Source organism: Aythya fuligula, chromosome 1 (genome assembly GCF_009819795.1).
Source record: "Aythya fuligula isolate bAytFul2 chromosome 1, bAytFul2.pri, whole genome shotgun sequence".
Lineage (NCBI taxonomy): Eukaryota > Metazoa > Chordata > Aves > Anseriformes > Anatidae > Aythya > Aythya fuligula.
Window position 1 is genome coordinate 93294820 of NC_045559.1, and position 22486 is coordinate 93317305.

The window sequence follows — 22486 nt, forward strand, 5'->3', positions numbered from 1 at the left end:
ATAAATTCAGAGTTCACTGTTGCTTTCTTGACAAAGAGTAGACCCAAACTAACTAACTGTCAGTGGAAAGTCTGGTCTGCAAAATCTGTCTTCTAGGGAGACCAGTAATTACTGAGAGAAGGAAATAGAACATGGGCTTGAGCAATAAATGTCTACAGAGTTAAATTCAGCTAGTTAAGCTGGCAGGAATTAATCTGTTAGAATCAGAAAAATACTCTGTACATTGGTAATTGTACTCAGCTCTGGTGAGGCCGCACCTCGAGTACTGTGTTCAGTTTTGGGCCCCTCGCTACAAGAAGGACATCGAGGTGCTTGAGTGGGTCCAGAGAAGGGCGACGAAGCTGGTGAGGGGCCTGGAGAACAAGTCCTACGAGGAGCGGCTGAGGGAGCTGGGCTTGTTCAGCCTGGAGAAGAGGAGGCTCAGGGGCGACCTTATCGCTCTCTATAGGTACCTCAAGGGAGGCTGTAGCGAGGTGGGGGTTGGCCTGTTCTCCCACGTGCCTGGTGACAGGACGAGGGGGAATGGGTTTAAGTTGAGCCAGGGGAGTTTTAGGTTAGATGTTAGGAAGAACTTCTTCACTGAAAGGGTTGTGAGGCACTGGAACAGGCTGCCCAGGGAAGTGGTGGAGTCACCATCCCTGGAAGTCTTCAAAAGACGTTTAGATGTAGAACTTAGGGATATGGTTTAGTGGAGGGCTGTTAGCGTTAGGTTGGAGGTTGGACTCGATGACCTTGAGGTCTCTTCCAACCTAGGAAATTCTGTGATTCTGTGAATTCTTTAGAGGACTAAAAACAGGTCTGCCCCTCAAAGTACAGAAATGTCATTGATATGGTAGTTTGTCAGGTTCTATGTTGCTGCACAGTAGACAGACTCTGGCCAAGAAATGTCAGACCTTGTACTAAGTGCATTTAAAAGGGGGTTGAAAAAAAGATGTAATAGGAAAAAAAAAATCAAGTTTTTGTGGGCAGTTCTGAACCTTTTCAGAAGTTATCATTTCTTTCCTCTCAGAGGGTGTGTGGCAGAAAAGCTAAGCACATGTTGGTGGATCAGATTTATTCTCCATGAAGAAGCTGTTAAAAGCTTGTTGGAAATTACAGGAAAGTGCTTTAGAGGACAACAGTGTCACCAGATAATGCATTGTCTGTATAGGTGTTGGGTTCGAATGTGAGCCTGCTACCTCGGAGCTTGATTTAAAATCTCCTTCCCTACCAAAGAAACAAATCTATTATTTTGATTTGTGTAGGCTTGAATCTGTAACAGTCATTATCTCTCCTAAAGCTTAGCAGAAGTCTGCTAAATCAAGGGAACCCAGTATGTGATTGCTAGCGTGTAGGATATGGTGGACCCCATGGGTGATACCCATGGCAACCGTGCAATATTTTAGAAGTGTGAATTAGCTGTCCTTCAAAAAGTTTCCCTATAATCTCCAGTGAGACTTCTTATTTTTTTTAATTTAAATAAATCTTAGGTGAATGGCACACTTGTCATCTCTCCCACTGAATTATTTATTCACTTCCAGCACCTACTTGCTCATTTGAAATCCTGTGCTGTCACGTATTCATCAAGGAAAGCGGTCTTTGTTCAGTCTGAGAAAATGCTCAGACTCTGCATATCTAGCAGTATCCTCTGCCTGGGAAAGAGGATGTTTGAGAAGAGAAAGCCCTCATTCCCCTGACCCCTCCTTTGGTCTCTTAATTAGACTCGGAAGCTGAATAAAACAAGCATAAAATTTGGCACAGAAGAGCGATGGACTTGGGGTCAGAATGGAAGTAGCATTTGGGCAAGCGTGGAAAGCCAAGGCACTGATAAATTCATGTGCATCAATATTCTTGTAGAGTGATTACAATAATTATGTAGAAATGTCAGGAAAGGAATGGCCATGAAAGAACAAACCTGATACATGAAAATACTCTTGTATGGTTAGTTGTGGGGATAACTGGGTAACAGAAAGGCTTTGGGGTTCAAATTGTTGATGTTGGGAATCCTACTGTCTGGTGCTTTATTACTAAGTGGTTTCCCCAGAGGTTTTTGGTCTAAACTCTGAACCTGCTTTCCAGTTTTCTGCAAGTTTGTCTTGATATAGACGCATTTACTGTATTTCTGGCATTATTGGTCTTTTTGTCATTTAAGCATTATTTAAATAGCCTAAATGTCTGTTCCAGATCCTGCTATTTTCTGATGTTAAAAGGATGTGTTGTCCTTGTGAGTCAGCCACGTCAGTTCTGTTTCCATTTCCTAAATCCTCATGTGGCAAGGAAGAAGAAATTTTTAAAATGAGTAGGTAAGTCCCTAAGGACAGTGATTCTCCCCAAACAGCCAAGTGTTCAGCCTCTCACGGAAGCGACACTGCTGCATGAAACCATCAGGAAGAGGTCCTGGTGGATGATTTAATGGGTAGTGTTTTGTGGCCTGTTCCTGTATTATATGATAAGGTAGGTCCAAGAATGAGCTGTCTTCTTTTCATTACCCTGATGCTGTAGTACCATCCAAGGCAAGAAGACGAGGGCTTAAATGGTGTAGTTTGGAGGGGCTCAGGGGAGAGAAATCAAGAGGAGGAACACAAGGCTCAATGTTCTCATTGCTTTCATGTTGTCATTTGAGTGAGGCTGATTGTTGCATATGTTTGAAACTCCAGTGATCTCAGGATATAGGTTTGAGGGAGGCCGGTCTGCAGGCTGACAGCCCGTACTGGTGGGCTGCAGATAGCCCAGGGTTGCTGTGGTGTCGAAGTGCCTGGCATGCTTGTGGATGAAGTTACAGCGTGTAAGCAGGCTTGTGGCACATTCGGTTACATGAGTAGGAGTTGAAATGAGGGCGTTAATAGTCAACCTTGTCAAATGGCAACTGTCAAAAGACAGAATACATCCTACATATTTCCTGCATTTTTTTTCCAAGGGATTCCTGCCTTATTGGGAAAGGTGATGCCATCAGTTAAGTTTTATTGACACTGAAGGTACTGTTTGTATACTGGGCTTGCAAATAGAGGGTTTTTTTCATATGATGATGGTCTAAGTCTATTTGAATGATCTTAATCTAAGAAGATAGGTTGATATACTTTCCATTTGAGCTTAAAAAAAAATCCTGGTAGAACTGGAAATCAGAAAATATAAATATATATATATATAATTACATATATATAAAGTTATATATATATATATATATAATATATTATTATATATATAATATATATAATATATAATTATATATAATTATATATATTGGCATAACAGCATTGTAATACAGCTTCTACCTATAGTTAGTGGCCTTTTTGGTGTGCCAGGTATCCTTGCCTTGCCAAATTACAGGTGAAGCATGCCCGTAGGCAGAATTGGAAGTTGGCAGATCCTGTCTCAGAGGCAAAATGCCACGCAGCAGGTGACCAGCAGCGCATTGCCTCTGAACGAAGCCAGGGCTCCTGCCTAACCCGCACTCAGCGTGCTCAAAGCTGGAGGCTGCTGCCTCTCCCAAAATGCCACAGCTTCCACTGGCATCGTGTGTCACTTCAATCTTGTCACAGTCTGTCGGGCACATGCGATGTGGCAGCAAAGCCCAGAAGCTGCTTTGACAGATCTCTATCCTGAAGCTATATCAGGAACAAATTTCAGTGTAGGGAAACATGCCAAAAAACTGCAGATCGGATTGCTCATACATGTGGTTGCCTATGTCGTTGTGAAGTCGAACAGAACTGGACACGGAGAAACCATTCAGTGAACTGTTGCTCAGGCTGGGATGAGTTTTCCTGTAAAACCTTTGAATTAATTTCTGGGGAAGGAAAATAAGTTTCAGTTACTGTAAATAACGATAGAGAAATCATAACAAGTCATTCTGAAGTCCAGGCACATCTTGAAAGGGATGAGTCTTTGTGTCTGGCTTCTTCAAAATGATTGTATTAATACCCAGTGCATATTGACATAATCTCCAGGAAGTTTTCCAGCAGTGCTTTATCTCTTGCATTTTCAGATCAATAACACAAAATTAGACACTGTAAAACTTTTTTTTTTTCTTCCTAATGGCTATTGCTGACTAGCTCAAAAAGGATTCCAGTAAACTAATCTTATTCAGAGATTATTGTCTCTAATTGGGAGATGCTGATTAGTTACAATATGTTAATGACAATTGAGGAGTCAGACCAGTAGTCAGATCAAGAGATGTAAACAAATCTAAATATAGGAGGTAAAAAGAAAGTGGACAGTTTGAAGCCCATTACCAAGGGCATTGCTAGCACAGCCATTGGAATACATGGGGAATGGTAATAGAAATCATGTGCAGTACAAAAATGTCAGTAAAATACTATCATTGCCCCTTACAGTGACGAATCTAACAAGTATCTTCTTACTAAACACATTACCTGTGCAATATACATTAGTGTAAGGGTTTGTCCACTTGTTGTATGTGATTTTTTTTTTATGCTGAAGGTCAAATTGGCTTCTTGAAAATCTTCACCTTCTCTTTGCTCTTTTCCTTCTGTTTCATTTTTACCATTAGTAGAAAGGATCACAAAGGCTCATTTGAGATGTTGTAACCTCAGAGCATGTATCCTGTTATCTTGTTGTACAGCATGAGCAAAGGCAATGTATAGGAAGCATCTTTGGTTTTGACATGGCTTAGAAGTAGTGCTACGTCTAGATAACTCTCTGTAGTGTCCAAGTGACAGGGTCCAGGTATAGCCAGATGTCTTAGTTGTTGTAGGTCACAGATGACTGAGGCTGCTGATAGTTCTTTCACAAAACACCCAATAGCCTGGGGGAAGTAAGAAGTGCTAGCTACAAAAAATAAAGTCAAAAGCCTGGAAGAAACAAAAATCCAAATAAAAGTTGGTTTAGAGAGAAGGAACAGCTGAGCTGCAATGCCAGCTAGTAAATATAGTGGTGGAAGGACTGTAACTAGTTTGTCCCTGCACAAGCAATAAGGAGCCAGAGGCTAAAACATGAGAAATGCACAGCTTTGACAAAACCACTATTTGCCAACCTGACCCAGCATTACAGAAATCAATACATGTAAAAAATGTGGTATCTATGAACTGTGCTTTCACTTTATTTAAGTGAGGGGGTTGTATGGATCCAGATGTTGCCTTTGGTTCTTTAATATCTTGGAGAACAGTGGAGGACCCGATATGGAAACCTTTTTTTCCTGAAACTGCATGAATAAATGGCTTTTAAAGTTAATTGCACCTTTCCTTTTGGATATTGTTACTGTCTGTCAACCTCTGGCATCATTGGAATAGAGACAGCTTGCTAGGTGCTATATAAATAGCACAGAGAAACCTTGTTTTCAGGAATAATTTCAAGAGGATTTCTGCTTCTAATTTGTTTGGTGATTTAACAACTCCCAATGTATCTGTGTTTTCCTGGGCTTTTTGTAACCCCACTTACAAATTTGAGCTGTTGTGATTTATTTTTTGTAAGGTATTCTCTACTGCATGTTCTCTACTGCATTCACCTGAGTATGCACTTGTACAACTTCTTGTATCTTGTTGGCTTAATATATTAGGAATCCCCGTTACATCACTATATAAAAAATGTAAGATGGTTTCCAATTCTGTTCTGGAGTCATGTCTTTGTCTCTTAAGTTGTGTCCTTTATTCCTTGTGCAAGCTACTCTGCTGATAGTTCTGTAAGTGTTATATTGAAGGGAAAAAAATGGAGTATGTCCTGAATGCCTTGCAGTTGCAGTAGTATACACACAGCATACAACAAATACTTCTGTCAATACTTGGGCTTTAAGTTCTGAAAGGGATGCATATATGCTACAACTTTGTAAAGGACAAGGAAGTAATGTGGAAGATGAGTTTCCATGTGAATTTAGGACTTATTAAAAAAAAAAAAAAAAAAAAGTATGAGAGGTCCACGTCAGAAAGTAATCAAAACTTTGATGCGCTATAAAAGTGTACGTCTGAAATGTTCTTGGCAAGTAAAAGTATTACCAGGCAGTACCTTAACAGTTTTCCTTGTATGGCTCTGCAAGAGAAATGTGGCTGTTGAAAAATTTGACTGTGAGCTTGTGTTAGCTCAGGTTGCCTCACATGGGCCCAAAGTTTGTGCAGCCTCACTCAGAGATAGCTCAAAGCAGTCACCCTGCTTCAAGAAAATACTCTAAGGTAAGCATTTGATAAAACAATGGTTCTTTGAGTGCTGGAAGAAAGATGTGTTCCTCTAAGCTTCACCTAGAGAATGGAGCCTTCCTGAACTTGTGCTTCCATCTCTCCTGCTTAAGAGTGCTATTTCCAAGCCTTTCCTCCCTCAGACATAGCATCTGAAAATAAATGAGCAGGATCCTAGATGAATCAGTCTAAAGTAAACCTGTTTCCAGAAAGAGGGTGTTCCTCTGTAACAACTGGTAAATAGGAGAATGATCTAAGTACATCAGTGTGGGTGCTGTGGAGGATACCATAGGGTACAATTAGCTGGCTGGTGCTCAGAGGTTGCCACTTCCGAAGGGTAGAGCAAGTTGTCTGAAAAACTTGTGGCACCAGTGTAGATGATGACTTGATTGAGAAACTGCTGTGTGTGACTATAAACAGCAGATGAAGCGGGGCCCTGGACGCTGAAGCAATGGGAGGTTTCCTCACTCGGCCCACGGGTTGTATTCCAAGTGGGTTGATGTTTTATTGTAGCTATTTCATGGCATGTTGTTCAAACCAGTGGGCTGTATGAGGGAGTTGAGGAATGGTGATAACTCTCGACAAGCTGTTCTAGACCATGGAAAAAATTGTATGGGTGTAATACGAACTTAAAGGATCAAAGGACTTGTGGGTGTAAAGGGAGTAATTTTGACACCAGAGCTCCACTGAAGGGAGACAGAAGGTACTCATTGGATAGCCACGTGCCCCCATAAGCCAGAAATATTTGTTCATTGTAGGTGATGTTTAGCATTGTAGATACAGAAAAAGATTTAGTACTACATTTTCTGAGTGTTACTTTCAGCATACGCTGTCTTGTGAAGGAGAAAGGAAGATGTTAAGGCAATAAGACAGACGTTAATCATAATTTTCTTTCTTGGATCACTGTTAAGCAGCTGTCTTATTCATTGCTTCATTTCCACCAGGGGCCGATGATGTGGAATTACAGTACTTTTATAGCAGCATCTGTCTGAGCCCACTTTGGAAACATTGGCTCATTAGCAGGAAGCCACTCAAAAATGTTCCACCTTGCTTTTCTGCAGCTTAGCATAACCAGGATGTAGACAGCACATTTTTTTCCTCTGGAACTGCTAAAGTAAGGACTACTGTTGAGCTTTGTGCATGTTGGTCGTGCACCATGGGATCGGGACCACAGCATGTGACAGACTGCGGCTTGATTGCAAGTGGTCCTGGGGGGTGAGTGGTGTCTGTGTGTGGGAGGGCCCACACAGCTTGACTGGAAACTTAAGATCAAGCTGTCTCATAAGGTTGCTGTAGTTAGCTTTTTCCAGCTGGGTTGTTCATGCTAAGATCTCTTTTCGTATTACAGCATGTGTGTTTCCCCCATTACTTTCCTCCTCCACCCTTGTGAATCAGCAAAGACTCCATAAAAATGAAAAAAAAAAAAATGCTAGGGAAGTATTTGGAGGCTTTTAGGGTGAGGAAGGGATAGAAGTGTGTGTTAAAATTAATAATTGTTCTTTTTTGTTGTTCTTTGTCAGCAATGGATGTTGTCACCCTGCTGTTGTGTCTGAACCTTAAGCACTAAGCATAATGTAGACATAAGGCCATACCAGTCAGCGAGGTGTCTGGCTGAAATGTGGGCCCTCACAGGCAGGTTCCCAGGTTGAGGTTCAAGGTAGTGCAGTTGAAAATTTCAAGACATACTCTCAGTTTCTGAAGCAAGAAGTTATATTCTACATTCTCCAGCAAGAAGGTTCCTGCTATATTTAGCACTGAATACTGTGTGCAGTTCTGGTCTCCACAGTATAAAAAGGATGTTAAGGTCCTTGAAAGTGCCCAGAGGTCAATGGAGCTGGTAAGAGCTGGAGAGCGTGTCCTTTGAGGACAGGCTGAGGGCACATGGGTTGTCTCATTTGGAGAGAAGGAGGCTGAGATGTGACCCCACTGTTCTCTGCTGTGTCATGAGGAGGGGAAGGGGAGAGGGAGGGATGTGCTGCTCTCTGCTCCTGGTCACAGATGACAGGATGTGTGGGAAGGGTACAAAACCTTCCTGGGGTGGGGGGGGGTGTTGTGTTCAGAGTGGACATAAGATAAAAAATTACTTCAAGGGTGGTCGAACTCTGGAATAGGCTTCCTGGAGAGGTGGTTGATGCCCCTTGCCTGTATTCAAGAGGCAGTTGGATAATATCCTCAATAATATGTTTTAACTTGTATTTGCTCTGAAGAGGTCAGGCAGTTGGACTAGAGGATCTTTGAAGGTCCCTTCCAACTGAACTATTCTATTCTGTTATTGTATGTAGTCCAGGCATGCAAACAGCTGAGTGTTCTTGAATGTGTTGAAAGGAGGATTTCAGCTGCTCCTTATACCATCCTTTTTAGGAAAAGAAATCATACATAATGTCTGAAGGGCAATCAACACATGTCAGTTATAGCACAGCATAATTGCTGATCCACTCATGGCTAGATGTGACACTTGCACATATTCTGGGCATGCATGATCACTGGAAGTGCTTACAGAAATGACCGTGTCCCTGTGCTAATATGTGTGTAGGTTTAAATGACAGACCATGCTGGAAAGCAGGTTGTAGGCAAGGTTGAGGTAGGTGAACCTTCCCCTCTGCTTAGCTCTACTGAACCTGAGTCTGGAGTCATGTCTAGTGCTGGGGTCTCCTGTCTAGCCCAGGAGAAGAGGAATATGAATGTATTGGAGCAAACTCAGGAAAGGGAGACAAAGATGTCTAAAGGACTGGAGCATCTTTCAGATGAGAAGAGGCTGAGAGATCTGGGACTTTAAAGCCATGGGAAGAGAAAGCTCTGGGAGGATCTCATCAATTCATATAAATATCTGAAAGGGGGAGTGAAGGAAAGTCAGACTCTTTCAGTGATGCCTAGTGGCAGGACAAGAGACAGAAGACATGAAAATTCCACCCAGTTCCATAAGAAAACACTTTTTTTTTTTTTTTTTTCTTTTTTTTTTTTTAATGTGAGTGTGGTTGAATACTGAAACAGGTTAGCCAAAGAAGTTGGCCAAGTATCCATTCTTGGAGATGTTCAAAGCCTGGCTGGACACAGTCCTGGGCAATCTGCTCTAGCTGTGCATTGTAACCAATAGGAGGGTTAACTAGATGATTTTAGAGACTTTTTAACAATTCTGTGAAAAGAGCTGAGTTGTCTCTAATAGAGAAACTTGAAAGAGGAAAACTTCATTTGAGTAGAATTTGGATTAAGAGTAACAGGCTTAGCTCAAAAGAGCTCTGGCTTTATGAATGTATGCAACAGTAGAGGGGCTTTTTTTTTTTTTTTTTTTTTTTCCCCCAATCTTCATTATTCTACAAGCTGTGTTCAGTGGTGATTGACATAAGGTTATAGCAGTGCAGATCCTGCTGGGCGTAGGATTTGTTCTTCAATGGCTTTCTTCTTTCCTCGAAGATCTCAAAAGATAGCAGTAGGCAACTATGTGCTTTCTCAAGTTAGACTTCTGTGGGTTACACCAAGTACTCTACTGTGCATATTCAATATCTATGAAGGGTTGGTTTTGCCTGAACATGCACATTTTTCTCTGCCAGAAGGTGGTAACATCTGATTCTCTAAACTACATTTAAAAAAAAAACACTATTTCATTTGGCTTATGCTGTCGGGACTTGATTTTTTTTTTTTTTTTTTTTCACAGCCTAGTAGATTAAGATTCACTATATTTAGTCTCTGTGACAGCCAGTTAGTTTAGGCAAAAGAGAGAAATCTGCAAGTACTTTCCAGACTTCAACTATTGCCCAGGAAGCACCTGGGTATTCAGGAGAGCAAACCAGACCATCTGCTTCCCCTCCCACTCATATTTGGAGATGGACAGTGAGGGAATACTTGAAAAGAGGTGCGAACTTTTGTTTTATAGTCTACTAAAGTTGCAGTTCAAATTTTCCTGGTGCATTTCAACACAAATGAGGGCAATTTTGACTGAAGTTTGGCTGAAAAGTTGTGCAGTGTAGCCTCAACAAGGTGAAAAATTTCAGTAGATAAAACCTTGTCGTAATGAACACACATGATAAATACGTAGACATTTCCAGCATTGTGAATCCAGCCAACAGCAGAGAAAACAAGTAATTGGCTGACTAACAAGGCTAATAGGTGTACATTCAGGAATAACATATGTCTGACTGTCCCGTTGTACTGGGTCTGGCTGGAATGTTAACTTTCCCGGCAGCAGCCCATACAGTGCCGTACTCTGCACTTGTAGCTGGAACAGCAGTGTTATTACACCAGTGTTGTGTCTACTGCTGAGCAGCAGTGGCACAGCATCAGGCCTTTCTCTAACCCTCCTAGGGGGTGGGCAAAAAGTGAGGAGAGAAACATCACTAGGGCAGCTGACCTAAACCAATCAAAGGGATATTCCATACCATGTGGTGTCGCACTCAGCAATAAAAGGTGGAAACAAGAAGAAGAGGGGAGGGGTGGGCTCTCGTTGGGAAAACGTCGGTCCTCCTCTCGAACACCAGCTACGTGCATTGAGGCCCTGCTTCAAGGACGTGGTCAATCATCGCTCATTTGTGGGAAGTAGAGAGTAATTTCTTTCCTCTGCACTTCCATATAGCCTTCATTTATTTTAGTTGTTTGTTTTCCTCCCTTCTTTTTATTTTTCCTTTTCCCCTCCCTTTTCCCCTTTCCCTTTTTATTTCCCCTTAGTTAAATTGTTTAGTTCATGGTAGTCTTTATTTAATTATTATAATTATTTCCCTTTAATTAAATTATCCTTATCTCAACCCGTGAGGTGTTCTTTGCTTTACTTCTCCCCCTCCTCATCTAAAGGAGGGGGAGTGAGAGAGCGGTTGTGGGTTTAGCTGCCCAGCACGGTAAAAACCACGACACCCGTGCTTGGTGTTTCCAGAACACCTACTTCTAAGGGGCACAACTTCCCCATTTCCAGCTGCTAAACGCAAGATCTCCATCACTTTGAATCTGATCTATGTTTGTAGAAACAAACCCAGTGATTCTCTGGAGCAAGTGTTGCTAATTGAAGCACTCAATGCATTCACATCCATTTATAGCTGAATTTGTATTTTTTTTCCAAATCATCTTTTAATTAGCTCTCGAACATTTGCTTTGCCTGTGATGTGATGTAATTGGTCTTGTGGGACTGGAAGCAACACAGAAGTGCATGCTATTTTTGTGGAGTTTCAGCCTCTGAAAACTTGATGGCACTGAGATGTGTTGTTAGTCTTCTGCAAGACTGGGGTCTATTGGTCATTATAGCCCCATAGCCCACCTTGCTTTGCAAGGCTGCTCACTTCACAGGAGCTCAGGACTGATTTTTATCGGGCTTCACCTGAATTTCTTTGCCAGTGTAGAGCTTTAATTTAGTTTGAAAGAATAATTTCTTTAAGAGTGGGGAGGCTATTGCATAACTTGCTCTTGCTTAGATTTGTATAAGCATGTGGGAATACCATTATTTTATATTGACAAATATAACAAATAGTTATTAATGAAATATTTATGGCTATGGCATAATGTAGCATAGAGTAATGTAGTAATGGTGTGATAGGAGATGCCACCAAAGAGGATGCAGGATGTGATGTAGGGAAGCAGAGGCACAGGGAGATGACAGGTCAGAGGATGGTTCTGGAGACCTCAGAGCTATCAGCAACTCAGATGTACTTGGTTAAAGAAATGCAGAGCTTGACAAAGCCAGTTTTAGTGGTAACAAATTAAAAGAACAGGTATCAAACATTTAAGAACTCCATATGCATGTATATGGCAAGTCAGGATATAATATTGAATTCTACCTCAACAAAGAAAGATTAAGGAGTAAAACTGTTAGAAAGCATATAAGAATCCTTGAGTATATGCCCTGGAGATAGAAAGAAGAAGCTAACAACAATATAAAAGGAAGGAAAATTAAAACAACACAACAATCAGAAGCATTGTGCTCCTCCTGGCAAAGGACTCAGGATGCTGGCAAGCTGTGTTCCCCACAGCTGACTCTCAAGGATGACTTACTATCATACTTGGGAGCTGGAGGAACAGGGGAAGGGAGAACATAACACCAGAAAATGCTTTTGTATAGCAGTCCTTAACTGTATTACTGAGATGTGCACTGAATTATTTAGGCAATTTGGACTCTGAAGGTTAGTATTGTTGTAACTGAACTATAATAACAGTTTATTGTATTTTAGTTAGGCTGTTAAGATTTTAATTAGTCTAACAATAAATTCTTGGCTTCCTAAATGAAGTATTTCCCCTTTTGCCCATAATAAGGTTTTGAGTGCAATAACTTGTCACATAGGTACTACAAGAATTGAAGAATGATTGTGTTCACAGAAAAACAAAGGACTGTGCAGATGCACTGAAAGAAAACATGGAGAGAAATAGACAAAGCCAGAATGATCTTAATCCTGATGACTAATGATAGAATGCTTGCACTGTATTACTTAGGTTATTTTAGCAATCTCCTGAGAAACCCAGTGGGAGGTGTTTCTGGTGATGTATGAAAGATGCCAAAAGAAATAACCGGTGTCTGAAAGAATTTTCCTTCATTAGGTAAAGCAAGGATATGATGAGGGGAAAAAATATTCAGTTGAGATAGCTTGTATAATCCATGCCAATTTCTGCTCCTAGTTTAGTTCATAGTTGATTTGCTGCATACCATTTGCAAGGAGGGTAAGCACTAAAGGCCTGATTCTTTAATGTTCCCAGTACTTTCTTGGTAAGTTTTTTTTCCAGCTGGGTAGTTTCAGCAATGCTATGGAATTGGGAAGGTGCTGCAAAGCTGGGATAAAATAGTGACAACCACAAATTTAATCAAAGCCAACTGCGATTAGGTGCAACAAGATTGTAAGAAAATGTGAAGACTCAACCAATGCAGTCTCTGCTGTTTCTCACCTTCTTGAGAAGTACTATAACTACAGACCATGTCTTTCTCCTGAAAGCACTACTGTGAACAAATAAAAATAGCTGCAATGTTTTAGGATGATTTAGATGCTGCATACCTGCTGCTGGCACCTGAGTAATCAGTCAATCGTATCAAACAAATTTTAGCTACATATCGTGGTGAATCCTAAACAGCAATGAAAGCCTACCTGTTGTGTTAATTGGATGCAAAATAATGCATTAAGCTTTTTGGAGAAGCATAGTTTTATGCTTTATAGCTTTTCTGGTTTTCACTGAGACACTTAACTGAAACTGATAAGTGCTACTTAAGGTCGTAGGGGGGTGAAAGGTTGCTTGTTTACCTTGCCTGACTGCTGCTCCTGCACAAGTAACATATGAAGCTGGCAAGGATCTGGAGGGGAGCACTTGTCTCTGCTGTGGTGAGAAACAGCTTGTTTTCAGTGATGTGTGGCAGGCTGAGGTGGGATACATCCTATACCATGCTATCTAGTGTCACTGGCTTTTTGAGGAGCCAATAGGAGAAGGACCAAGTATCCTTCTGCTCCATGGTGGCAGTCTCTAAGCTTAAGGTAGGCCCCAGGAGCATCACTCTTTAGTGATGGGGGACACCAACTTCCCCCCAGGAGGGGTGTGAGCATCTTATTTGGCTTCAGAACACTGATTCTGCAAAAGGGAACAGCTGTTGCCAAAATATGATAATTACACTGCTGGGGCAAATGGTGCTTCACACACAAATCCAGCCAAGACCCATGTTCTGTAGGTCATGCTCCATGGATTAAATCTCCATGGCTTGAGTATGGAGCTTGAGGCTTGGAAGGGCCACTAGGATGTAAAACTGTCATCTTGGTTTACAAAGCAGGTATTTACCTAAGGCACAAAGGAATTGTCCTCCCACCAACTTCCCAGTGCAGAGATGGACTTGTGTGCCAAAGCTGTGAGGTGAGTGTGTGCTCCTCTACTATGAAATGAGATGCTGACCTCAGTCTGGGGTGAGGGGATCTAGAGTGGCCTTCTTTTTCATTTTCTTTAATCTATAAAAGAATTCTACCTTCCAGTGATACATCTGTTTCACTTGACAAAGTTGACAGCCACTGTGATCGAGCATGTTATTTGGTGCTAAAGGAATGCAGTATAAGAGAAAAGGGACTTTATAACTGATTATTAATCCCTTGGCATCCACAGGTGCAGGTAGGTGGTAATTTGGTCTCCTCCATGGCATGAATTATTCACAGATTTGTTAGAATTTATAAGTAGACATTGAATAATTCTTCTGTAGCCAGATGAGATGAATGACTGAATCAAACATGAAAAACAAGAAACAAAAAAAAGCCTATGTTCCAAAGTGAAAAGTCAGTACGTATTCTCACAATGATTATGGTGTTTTTCTTAAAGCTTTGGCTCACAGTAATCTGTCTAGTGAATTTGAGCAAGAGGAAGGGTTCTAACATGCTGGAGGAACCCTGATGAAAAACATACCTGAAAACATGACAGGAATAAATGAACTTGGTGTTCACCAGCACTTGGAGGATGGAGTGACATAGGTATCTATTCCCCCTGCAGACTATTTCTTGGAGGAAGAAAGTCTACTTTACAGGGAGATCGTGAATCCATAAAGTATAACTTTGTCTTCAGCTTGAGGGGTAGCACTGATGTATTTGGAAGTTAGGATTATGTTCTGATGATTTTGGAAGTCAAGAGATGAAATGCAGTCCAATGACCCTTGGCTTTAAATTCCAGCAGATGATAGTTACTGGGTGCATTTGTGAGGGAACAGTGGGAATCTGGCATGACCTACAGTCACCGCAAAATGGTGTCGTGTTTGAGTAGAGTAGCAAATTCTGTAAGAAGCCAGAGGGTGCTGTGCCTGAGGGATAGGCATAGGTCAATGCAAATGCCTTCATTCTTTACAGTAATAACTTGGATATTTTTAAATTTCTTGGTCGTCTTCCAATTTTCTAAGAGGCTGGGACATATGGGGTCTGTTCTGCTCTTTCTCTTTGTTCTGCTCTTTTTGTTTTTGAGATTCATTCCTTCTGGATATACAGGTAGTTCAGTTATCCACAGTTTAATCACTGCCCCTCTTGGTATTACTACCATTTTGTAATAGAATCTGCTTTGCTTAGAAGTGCTGTGGCTGCTTGTCTTTGCCACTTCATCTTCTGAAGACAAAGATGCCAAATAAGCAATAGTCGTGCTTCTTTGAGGCCTACAGGGATATGTTAAATCAGAGATGTGCTTGATGATGTGGATTTCCTTTTAAAATAGGTGCACGAAAAAGCATTCAAAAATTAGACATACATATTATAACTCCTTCCCAATGGTGTGACAACTAATGGGAATAAAATTTGGGAAGTTTTCATTGCTGGATGTCATGTCTCCTATCAAGTAGACAGCATTAATAAATCAGCTCTTTGAAATATTGAGAGTCCTTTTAAAGTGTGAGGATACGTTTTTTTTTTTAATCTAGTTTTTGATAGCGTGAGATCCAATCTCAGATTAGGTAGCTCTGCATCTTCATTTGTGCAAATTGCAGCAAAGGTGGTGTACCCCACAGTGTAACTAGAAGTATTGCCTATAAAGATGCTTGATGTCAGTCTGCCTCTATACTTAGTACTGTTTACTCTTCAAGCAGCATAACGTATTTGGATTTCAGCATCACACATGAGAAAGAGAAGGATCAATTGGAAGAAGCCTTGAGGGGGAAAATAAGAAGACGAGGTCTGGATAACTTGTGGCCACTCACAAGCACCTTGAATAATTGACTGAGAGGGAATGCAATAGCAACCTTCAAATATGTAAAAGGATACTGCCTTGTAAAAGAATATACATACATTTTTATTCCATGTCATTAGTGGATAGGTGAGAACATGTACTGCTACAGAGGAGAATCTATGATTCTGTGATTCAGAATGGGTTCCAGTAAAGTTAGCTGATGATGAAGATAGAAAATCCACAGTGGAAGTGGCATGCAGAGGCACAGCTTTTGGATTCTGTGTTGATGAAAGTTAAAAACAAGCCAGGCAAGAGTATGTCTGGACTATCTATAATTAATAGATGTCATTAACTCTGCCTTGCTGACTTCATTCCCTCCTTTAAAATTTGATATGGTATTTCTGCATTATATAGAATGTATTTTTCTGTTAGAACATGGTTGGTAGATTGTGTGTTCAATTACAGTCATTTGTCAGTAAATTACCCTTCATGTTCTGTTAGTAATATTATGCAGCTCTAATACGTGAAGGCCATAATGCATAGTGGGAGTTTTAGCAGGTTATGAAAGCCTGTAGGAAGTCCTTATGCTAACGAGTCTATGGACTGAATGTGCAGGTGAAAAGTGAGAGACAGAATCTAATAATTTTTGTACTGGGCCACATTTTCATTAAAAAGATCTGATCTGAATGATATCTTATGAGTCCTGATATCAATTTGCTGTTTGAGTGGAACGAGCTTCTAGTAAGGCTGAAGATGACAGGTTTTACATGGTTTCTTTCTGGTTAGTGATAGATTATAGCTGAAAAGCTTACAAAAATGGAACTCAGAAATTGCTGAGAGAGATAAGAGGAAGGCGGTTTTGCTTGTATTGAGTGAGAAAGAGCAATGCAACTTGGCCATGTGGGCTCTGTGCTCACATGTGGTGTGGCTCTGTGGGGGACATAATTCTTCAGCCTGTCAAAGCTCAGGATACAGCAAAAAGTGCTGATGGAACTATTATTCTTTTTATGGACAATCAATTTGTATGGAGCCAGAGCCTTTAAATCTGGCTAATTGTGGGTTGACTTGCAGACAAACACCACCGGAGCTTTAGGTATTTCTGATCTCCCTGAAGGATCTGGGTTTCCTTTATAACATCCTAATTATTAAAAGCTATGCTTTTTAAGATTGCTTTTAATTAAATATACTTACTTAGTTGTTTCCTGGCATATGGATTTCCCAACTCCAGCCAATAATGGATAGCCAGCGGAGCCCAAGCAGACTGAAGATGCTCCTGAAAATCATTTAAATTGTTTCAAACGGATCATCTGATAAATGCATTGGTGTACTTTTTCTATATTCCATATAGAAAAGTCAATAACAATGATGACACTCAAAGACTAGGCTGGCAGCCCCTCTTTTTATATGTGATTTCACTGCTTGTGATTCCAGCTCAGAAAGATGGTGCTTAAAATTAAGGCTATCTTTCTCAGGAATTATTTGACTAATTTGCAGGCCCTTAGGGTGCTACCAAAACAGCACGTTGTAACAGGGTAAAGAAACGCAGCCCTTGGTACTTGAGACAAACTGTGGGTAGAATACAGCGCTCGCAGTATCTTCATTTGGCACAGCTGCCCCTGTGTTGGCACAAGCATCTGATGGACAAATGTTTCCAATCCCGGAGAGGATTTTCCATCCGCTTCACAACCTTAATTGTGAAATGGGAGTAAAGATTGCCACTGAAGCCTTCTTGTGATTTCATTTATTTGTCTGACTGCACCTTAAGCAAAGACTAACCCCTGAGCCACACTTGTACCAAGTCCTCTATGGAGGAGAAAAAATGTGGCTTTGAATAAAGGTTTTGTCACTGGGGATTGTGTGTTCATTGTAACGTGGAGAGTTCTGTCTGCTACTTTTTTGGATCCCACTTCCTGGACAGTTTATAGGTTATATACAGCTACGATGAAAATGTTGCTTTAAGTTCATCTTAGTAGGGGAAATATATAAAATAAAAAAAAAAAAAGAGTTTTGTCTACTCATCAATACACCTCTGATGAAAAGTATGTTATTCACATCTGGGCATATATGTTGAAGCCTTGGCTTAAAGGCCTTTTGCTCTTGCTTTAAATGTGGGGAAGGGAACAGAAGATTGGAGAAAAATAAATTGAGCTTGATTTTGGCAGAACTGTATGTTGCCATTTTGAGTTTTTCTGCAAGGTGACTAAAATGGAAATAAAAACTGTCTCTATTCTAATGTAGTCAGTAAATCTGCAAGAAATTTTTTTAATTTTCAGATTTCAGGTAATGACTGCACCCAGAAGCTTTGTCAGTCATTCTTTGATGTTTCTTCTCTCCTATTCCCCAATATTAAAACTCTAGAATTCAGTGCTGCTTTTCAGGCTTTTCTTTTAGTACTGAATATGGTACTAATTACAGGGATTTGACAGCTCTTATGCATTCATCGCTTGTACTTGCTCTTACTTTAGATATTTAACTTAGTTGCAAAATAATTCTTCTGGAATTTGTTGTTATAATGATTGCCATTGACAACGTGGCATGGTAGTTCTCATGACATTACATTAGGGAAAAGTGATAGTAATATAGCTCTTGTCTGAAAATGTAGTCATCCAGAGAATATCACAGGGGTGTTGGTGAGAAAAAGGAATATCAGAAACAAGGTCATAACAGATGCTTTGGGGTGTTGGCTGTTGTCTTATGTAATGGGCTTATGCCATTTGGCTATATTTCTTTATAGAAAGAAAGGAACAAGAGGTGTCATGCAAAAGAAGTTATAGGGAGGATGGATGAAAGCAGAGGAGTGTGAAATGATGTCTTTGGGAATACTTGGAAGCAGAACAAAACCACATGGTGAAGAATGACATCGATAGCTTTTATGTGACAGAAGAGCAAGAAAATTCTTTCAATGGGTAGGCTGCCTATTTCAGCTGGATGAATGTTTTCTTCATGAAAGTGTGATGCTTCAGACAGTGAAATGGGATTCCTGAAAGTTTAAGTGTAACTATAGCTATCTGCTTCTCCACTGATGATCTGATCCTGATTTAGTGACCTGATGAAAGGCCCAGAGAGCAGCAGTGACCCAATCTCTGAAGCTGAAACAGGAGTAAGGCTGCTCTTGATGTGAGGGTGACCCCAAGCTGGGGGGAAATGGTAGAGTTCTTCAGTGGCCCTAAGGTGATGCCCAAGGAGCCTTGGGCCAGCCACAAGCACAGACACTGCACCATGGGGAGCAGAACAGGGATCCTGACCAAGACAAAGCAGTGTATTGACTGTCACTTCAAGTCAGCAGACTGTTTCTGGCTTGGGATATTTGTATGTTGTTTTGGTTTTTTTTTTTTTTTTTTTTGGGGGGGGGGGGGGGGAGGGGATTTTTCTCTCTCTCTCTCTCTTTTTTTTTTTTTTTTTTTTTTTTTTTTAAACAAGGATCAAGGTTGTCTTCTCCACCTACCCTTTCTGCTCATCTTGTGTGATCGTTAAGAAAATAGAGAATCATAGAACTTCCTGAGTTGGAAGGGGACCTGCAAGGACCAAGTCCAACTCTTGTGTCCATAAAGGACCACCCAAAAAAGTCAGACCACGTGTCTGAGAGCATTGTCCAAACACTTCTTGAACTCCAGCAGGCTCGGTGCAGTGACCACAAGCAGACTGAATGTGGAAAAATGGGGTAGAAGAATGCATTGCATGACTAATTTTGTTGTAAGAACCAGCAAAATAAGCGTTTGTATGTTGTGTATGGTGGACTGAACAGAGGGTATTCTTGGCAGGTTAGTATTGCAGTGCAGAGGAATGCACTCTCTGCAAGACTACTGGGCATGGGGAAGGAGGGCAGTTGATGCTGTTAATTTTAGGACTGTCAGACTCAGGCTTCCTTGTCTGTCTGCAGTTGAGCCCTTTGTTGCCTGTGCCTGCTGGTGCCGTATGACTCCTGCGGCTGGGGAGCACTGGGAAGCACCTTGGACAGCGCCCGCCTTCCCCTATGCCCTTCCTCCGGCCTCTAAAAGTTATTTCCAAGCCCATACGGGCAATGATCGATCTTGACAGAGCAATCCCTGTCCTAGCTGCTGGACCACTGAAAGTAGTTTTTATCTCTTAATTAGAACTGAAAAGCATTGCTTCTTACTCTTTGGTGGAATCAGACATATTTCCAGGAATCATCCAACTGTTCTTCTAGAGACAATTTGATATCTCTTCCTTAAAATGAGTTTGCACCTCCTTCATAGCAATTAAAACCTTCCATATTTACTTAGCGGCGGTGGTGGAAATGATCTCTGCATATCTTAAGCTGTCAAAGCATGCGAGAGCACTATACAGAGATTTCCCTGGTGTCTAAATGCTTTCACGTTGGCCACAAGGGAAACAAGGGAAGATGGAAGTGACTTATTCCTTGTGCTGCCACAGTTTCATCTGTTGATAAGAAACTCATCCTTTGACCCTCATGTTGGCTGTGATGGTGCAGGAGAGATCAATAAATGGGTTTTCCTTTGCAGACAGCTGCAGAATGGTGGAGTATTTGAGTAGCAAATTGTTACTGGAGAATCTCAAATCTTTTCATATTGATAAAAGTGGAATAACCATGTACTTCTATACTTCTCAGTAGCTGGGCTGCTAAAGCCTAGGTATGTATGTCCTCATTTGTAACAAAATTTGAGTATGTGTCTTCCAAAATCTATAGAGAAGGTGTAGCTTAAAGGGAGTAAAAAACATTGTAAGGAGTACTTCCTTAATGTATGGGAACACAACTTCTGTGTGAAGCTCTTATTGTATTTAGCGTGGTTTTCTTCCACTTGAACAAATTGCTCTTGGACATCTGAGGTTTATTCTATTTAATTTCTATTACTTCCCTTCTACCTGACTCTACTGCAGGTCAAGTATCTTGCAATTAAAAGAAGTATTTAGTGAAACAAGAACCTGATCAGGAACATAACTCCTCAAAGAGTAAGACTTCATTCTATGGGAGAAAGTTGCCAATCGCACAGGCTGTAGCTTTAATCCGCTGCAAAGTCAGTCAAGCCATAAAACAGAAAGCCAGTGAATTGGCATTGCCTCAGAAGTCTCAGCTTCCATCCCTAAAATCTCTTGGGGTTCCTTTTTCCTGGTGATTCAAGCCCTGAGATATAAACTTGCAATAAGAGCAGTGGTACATATTTTTGAAATCATGCTCATAAAATCATTGCTTAGATTCAAGGCTTCAGGGGAGTAAGATTTCTGTCCTGAACATTTGACAAGAGATACTTAGTGCGTCTTTCCAGGCTTCGATATTTCATCTTTAATAAATATATATTATATATATATCAAAATGTACCTCCTAATTTTCACCCATTCAGACAGTCTTATCAGTTGACTTCTGTAGGTTATCAGGGACATGTTCAGACAGAAGGCCATTTTGGAATGAAATCTAGATGTAAAGCATGCTGCTAGTGGCTGAGCTTTGTCATTCTGATAAATATAGTTTACAGGAACTATCTACACCCCCTAGTGTGATTCCTTTTACTCTGTTTTTCTTAAATTCTTGTGAAATGAAAATGTCAAGTTGATCACTGATCCAAAACTGACTCAAGTCAGCAGAAAGAGACAGTATTTACTGCTTGACTTCTGGGATGTGCATTAGGCCCAGCTGTTTTTAAAGGGTGATGTAAGAAGTGTTCAGTACTATGTTTTGTGTTAATAAATCTGTTCAATCTGAGCAATCTCACAGAGTAGCCAAAGATTTTTTTTTTTTTGAGTGACTGATGAAATATTATGTCACATGGATGACTTGACAACTTTACCCCTTCCCAAGTCTGGCACAATAAATTATAGGTATATTTTATTCACTCTGAGAATAAATTGATGTTTTTGGCTGTGAGTGTGTAATTTTACTAAACTGAAAGGAAAACCTTTTTTTTTTTTTCTGTGTTTTTCAAGGAACAAGGTGGGAGCCACAGTTCAAATAAGCTTTGAAAGATGTGGATTTCCATTGTTTGTACCAGAGTCAGTAGACTAAGGCAAGCAGGACTACAAACATACTGCCCTGTGCATATGATTTTGCCTATTATGCAGAATCATACAGAGAAAAATTGAGGTTGGAAAGAGCATCTGGAGATCATAGAATCATAGATCATTTAGTTAACTAGAGCAGGTTTTCCAGGATGGTGTTTAATCAGGTTTTTAATATCTCCCCAGGTGGACACTCCACAGCTTTTTCAGGCAACATGCTCTAGAGATTGAGCCACCCTCACAGTAAAACAAGTTTTTCTTCTGTTTAAGTGTAACTTTCTGTATTTCAGTTTGCCTTCATTTCATCTTGTTGACAGATCTTGAGAAAGCTCTTAAAATTCTGATATGTCAGAGACTAGCTTGAAGGATCCTAATTTTTGGAAAAAAAAGATGTTTATTGCTACTTGTAAACTTCTCCATGTTTGCTGGGATTCCTGATTCCACTTGTTCTTGGAGGCTATAAATTTTCAGCTATAAATTTCCTTTGCTTTACCATAACTTTCTTTCCTTGTGTGGTAAAGGCCATTAGGGCAACAGAACTTGTAAAACACTTTTTTTCCATGTATGAACAGCAGACATTGAAGTCTTTGAGGCTGCAAATGATATGGTAGAATGTAAGAAAATCATATGCACAGGGCAGTGCTGTTTCAGGCTGCCTGCCTTAGTCCAGTCCACAGTATGAAAAGGATGTGAAGGTATTTGAAGGCATCCAGCAGAGAGCAACAAAGCTGGTAAGAGTGCTTGAGGCCATGTTGTGTGAGGAGAGGCTGAGGGCACTTGGGTTGTCCAGCTGGGAGAGAAGGAGGCTGAGAGGTGACCCCGCTGCTCTCTGCTATGTC